This window comes from Lactuca sativa, chromosome 2 (genome assembly GCF_002870075.4).
Source record: "Lactuca sativa cultivar Salinas chromosome 2, Lsat_Salinas_v11, whole genome shotgun sequence".
Lineage (NCBI taxonomy): Eukaryota > Viridiplantae > Streptophyta > Magnoliopsida > Asterales > Asteraceae > Lactuca > Lactuca sativa.
The window spans coordinates 127,339,168-127,344,930 of record NC_056624.2 but is presented as its reverse complement, the minus strand read 5'-3'; positions in this window follow the sequence as shown (position 1 = coordinate 127,344,930).

Genomic DNA, 5,763 nt, shown 5'->3' with positions numbered 1-5,763 from the left:
AATAATAACAAATCAAATAAATTAAAGAGTAAATTACACGAATGATCCTTGTGGTATTGTGCTACTTGCGCGTTTAGTCCCTAAATCGGGTTTTCCATCTGTGGAGTCCGTAAATGCCAAATTTGTTACACACTTTATACCTATTATACATTTTTGTTGCGTGCTTAGTCCCTATTTGATATAAAAAGACTATTGTGTCCTTATTAATTTCTTTTATAATTAATTTAATGATTTATATATTTCTTTTATAATTAAAATTTTGATTTAAATATTAATAAATTTAAAAAAAATCATTTTTCCTAAAACATAAGCAACATTTAGAATAATTCCCTCAGCTCCTTCTTCTTCGCCTCTCCTCTTCCACTATCACACACCACCAACATCACCGATAACCATCACCGACACTTGTATCAACGTCGACCACCCCATGCAACACAAGGAAATCGCACAATTGTAGCCCACCCTCCCTTACGCCCCTTACCTTATCACCCCTTCTTTTTCTATTTATTTCTTGGCAGACATCAAAACCACCATAGGATTTGCCATAAAACTTGAAAAACTCAAGAAGTCGCCGACAAACTCACGAACTTGTCATTACACTCCATCACCATCACCACCACACACCCACTCGTCGTAAAACTCCTCTTGTTGGAGTAATCACCAACGTCTATGTTCAAATCTAGAAAAACTCAAACCCATAAATCCATTTAACGTAGGAATGAGCATTCGTCATTCAAACCCCAGAAAGCAACAAGCAACAACAGAAAGAGAGGTGAGAGAGTTATGAAACAATGGTAACAACAAACAATGATGAAAGCATCAAAAATCAAAGAATCGTGCCTTCGAATCATAACAAACCTCAACCATGATCTCTATTAATTACATGTTCAAATTCTAACCTCAAAATTCATCCCTAATTCAAATTCAACCACCATTTCCACCCTTAGATTATCAATCTCCGGAAACGTGAAAAAATTAAAATTGACGTAAACCCTCAAGATAATTGAAATATCGTTTGAACATAGAACCCCAACCATCTTCATCACCTGCAAATCGAATAATATAAAAACTCAGAAAACTATAAGTTCTAAAGTTGGTTCAGTTAGTGTCAATGTGTGAAAAGAGGGTGCCATAGGTGGTGGTCTCCAAATGTAAAGTATTAGACTGGAGGGTGTATCCATCTTTCACCACTTAATTTTTCAGTTTCACGTCAGATTTCCACTCACTTACCTTTCACTCAACAAAAGGCAGGAAATGGTCACCTTTTATTACCCTTTTTTTTTTTGTAACATCCTGTTTCGGTTCAGTTCTTAAGTCAGGGTTGTGGACCGAACTTCGATCATGTAAAGACTTTAATCTTTGAGGAAGTAAAGTTTAGACCTTATTGAAGGTTGATAATGTTGGTTCTGATATCTAAGCCCTTGATTTGTGTGCTGGAACAAAAGGGTAGAAAGTAAAAAGTTATATATCGGGATTCTTGCATGAATTAGTATTTTAGTTCGACATGTGTTAAACCAAAAGTAACTAGATGGAATTCTAGGGCTCTTCAATATCTTTTTGTGCACATAAAGAATGTCGAAAATGGAGTTGAAACGAAGAAGTTATGGTTGTTTGAAGTTGAGCTGGAAGATAGGGGTTTTGCCCTATGCAGGGCGTAAGGAAGCTATGCATGACGTAGTGGCTGATAGAGGAACACGTTTTAAATGATCTACGTATGGTGTAACTCGTAACTAAGGTTAACAAAAACCCCAGGTCTAAGGTTTTGAGCCTTATTTAAGGACTCTAACTTCATGGGATCCCTTCCATAACCAGCCTCCTTCACCTATCGTTCCTTTGAAACCCTAACCACCATTTGTGAGTCTTGTAGATTTTAGTGTGTTTTTGGGTGCATTTTTTGAAAAAAAGAGTCCATTGAAGAAGCTTTGGCGAGCTTCAATCTTTGTAGATCCAGACCTTGCATTTCATCAACATTCTCAAGGAAGTATAAAGCCTGCATCTTGATGTTCCTTTTGTTAGATCTAATTAGTTCATGGGTTTTTATGCTTTTTGTCCCATAATCTTAGTTCTTGTGAGTATGGGTTACTCCAGGCCATGTGAGTGCCTCCTTCTAATGTTTATGAGGTTATTGAGTCATAAAAGTGAGAGCTTGGGCACTCTCATTGATCCATGCATGAGTTCTTGAGCAATTGATACCTTTACAGACCTAGGTTTTGGTATTGTGCTCTTTGTGACCATGAAAATGGATAAAGTCGGAGACTTTATTCGTTAAGACATTCATTTAGATCAGATATGGGAGTTTGAGAGTTTGGCTTGTTGTATTATGAGTTTAATAAAAGTTATTAGGATCATGGGCACTATGTAGGGCGTAATCTAAGTACACATAGCTTAGCTCTATCCAAGGCGTAGATTGGTTACGCAAGGCGTAAGTAAACTGAGCGTTGACTGTTGACTTTTTGGTTAGCTTGACTTTTGGACTCAATATTGAAAGGGCAAAATGTTCTTTTGTTCAAAAGAGGTTTAATTATGAGCCTAGACCTTTCGCGAGTTAGTCTTTTCCTTAATTGTTAATTAGGGTTTTATTATAGATATGTTTAGCAAGAGGAGGCTTGATAATGTCGGCTTGAGTGGGTGGTTTATGTTGTCTTCAAGATTGATGTGAGTCTCTTCACTATACTCGTGAGTCGAAGGCACCAATACCAACCTACTGGATTATGTTTGTAGAATGCTAGCTGTCTTTGTGACTTTTTCACGTGTATGTATGTTTTTATGGGTTGAGCCCGACTATATGGGTTGGGCCCGATTATGTATGTTTTACATGGGTTGGGCCCGATTATGTATGTTTTACATGGGTTGGGCCCGATCATGTATGTTTTATATGGGTTGGGCCCGATTATGTATGTTTTATATGGGATGGGCTATGGGCTCGGCCCGAATGATATCGGTGTTGGAACTTTGCTTATAGCCTAAAAGCATTATCCCACATTAAAGAAAGAAAGAACCTTGACTAGCTTTATAAGCCTTTGTCTCCACATATTCTTAAATGGATAAAGCAAGACAAAAAGGCATTTATGCTAGAATTGTGGTATTGAGCTATCAAATTAGTCTTGAATTAAGCTTGTCATTAAATATAATTAATGGTCAAAAGATGGCCTTAGGCCTTGGGGTCTTCTTGACAAATTAATTAATTTTTATATACACAAATTCCGAAATTGATTTTTTAATTACAAAATCTGTTAATTGTTAATTAACTGAATTGAAGTTAATTAGGCAGTTAATTTAGGTTTTAGAACAGGTATGATGGTTGACAGTTTTTAACTGCAATAAGACAGACTATAAATAAATGATTAATTGACAGATTAAAGGGTTGATCACATACATAATAACACCACTTTCTTTCACTCTCGTTTTTCTTGAAAATCAAGGAAGCACGAAGAATTTCGTTAGGATCAAGATTCAATCTTGATCAGAAAGATTCAATCTTGATCAAATTGTTGTATCCTCTAGACAGATCCCTACTAGGGAAATTTCTGTCTTAGAACACTGCAAAGCAGACCTCAATCTCTACTTAATTTTGTGATTATTGAAACTGTTGTAAACATCCAAATACAAGTATGCTCTTCTGATTTGTGAATCTTTGTATATTAATTTGATTTATTTATGTTTTTGTTTGTCCAATTTCAAATTTGATTACTTTTGTCATAACAATGGGTTGGGCCCATTACTTGTATGGTATATGGTATTTTGGGGAACTCACTAAGGTTTAGTGTAACAACTCAAATTTTCAAACAAAAATTTTCATTTTTAAAACATAAATATTTCCATTAAAAACCAAGGCATAAGCAGTTTAATTATTCAGTCAATACAATAATTCAAACTCCCAAGATCATGAAACATTCTTCAGTGTGTATCGATCATGCCGGCGCCTTCCCACGGTCCTCGCTAGTACCTGAAACACATACATACATAACAACTGTAAGCATAAATGCTTAGTGAGTTCCCCAATATACAACTTACGCACATACGCCTTTCCAGGCCCGACCTTCCGGTCCATGTGTCTCAGGGGACTTCCGTCCCTGCTGGGTAAACCTTCCGGCCTTACCCACGCCGACCTTCCGGTCCATCACACATCCTTCGGTCCATGTGTCTCAGGGGACTTCCGTCCCTGCTGGGTAAACCTTCCGGCCTTACCCACGCCGACCTTCCGGTCCATCACACATCATATCGCCTTCCGGCCCATAACACATAGCACATATAACATATAACATACCACATATAGCATACATAACACATATCATATCCGACCTTCCGGTCACACAGTCAAACCCTTCCGGGTACAGTATAGTGAGAAGACTCACCTCGTAAGTGCTGAAAGCTAGCAACTCCTGAAATCACTCGCGCACAAACCAACGAGCTACAACCCTCCTATAACATTACATAACTCATTAACACTCATATCAGCTAAGTGTGACTATCCCTAAGAAGTCAGACTTAGGTCAACTCTGGTCAACGGTCAACGGTCAACTCGACTGGACTCGGCGAGTACCATGGCGACTCGGCGAGTCTAGTCGTCCTCACAGATTCCTGAATATTCCCTTTCTACTCGTCGAGTATACCTCTCGACTCGACGAGGTCCTCGTGGAAGAATCGCGGGGCTACCCCGACTCCACTCGCCGAGTCTGATGAACAACTCGGCGAGTCTCAGCACATCTTCAAGCTACTCGCCGAGTCTGAAGAACAACTCGGCGAGTCCATGCCATGCAGACGAGTAACTGCTTCCTGAGATAGGTCTCGTCCCGAAGTACACATGCATGGGACCTTCTGGACCTCTAAAGGTCCTAATACATGACTATAATCGTGGGGTAACAAGGCATTTCTTCATCAAATCACTACATGGGTTCTATAAACCCTAATTTCATAAATACATCAAAATAACAGATTTGGTCCGAGTTATTACCTGGAATCGCACTCTCTGTGTCCCCCAAATCTCAGGGCTCAATCCTCCTTGATATTCCTTTAGCCAAATCCTTCTTCTTCTTGCCTAACCACTTCTTCCAAAGTTCCAAAGCTTTCTCCCTTGCTCTAGGCGTCCACAGCGATTAGGGTTTCTCTCAATTGACCAAAAGACTGGAAATGACGGCCTAAGAGGTGTTAAATACGATCCAAACTGAACGGTTAGGGTTTCTGCTGAACAGCGTCGACTCGCCGAGTCCATATCTGGACTCGTCGAGTCCAGTCGCGGACCCGCGACCAAGTCCGCGATCCTACTCGGCGAGTCTAGGCTCCAACTCGCCGAGTCCCCTCTTAAATCACCCCAAAAACATAATTTTAATAATACCTGGGATTCCGGGCTGTTACAATTCTCCCCCACTTGGATTAGACTTCGCCCTCGAAGTCTCGTTCTGCAAATAGTTCCGGATGCTGCTCCCGCATTTCGCGCTCCGGTTCCCAAGTCATTTCTGATCCCTTACGGTGTTGCCATTGAACCAACACCAGAGGTACCTCCTTGTTCCTCAGAACCTTGATCTTTCGATCCCTGATAGCCACTGGTCTCTCCGCGTAATTCAGGCTCGCATCCACCTGAATATCCTCCAATGGAACCACTGCCGACTCATCGGCTATGCACTTTCTCAACTGCGACACATGAAAAGTGTCATGGATCTGACCCAACTCCGCTGGCAACTCCAACCGATAGGCTACCCGACCTATCCTTGCAATCACACGAAATGGCCCAATATACCGGGGCCCCAACTTGCCTCTCTTCCT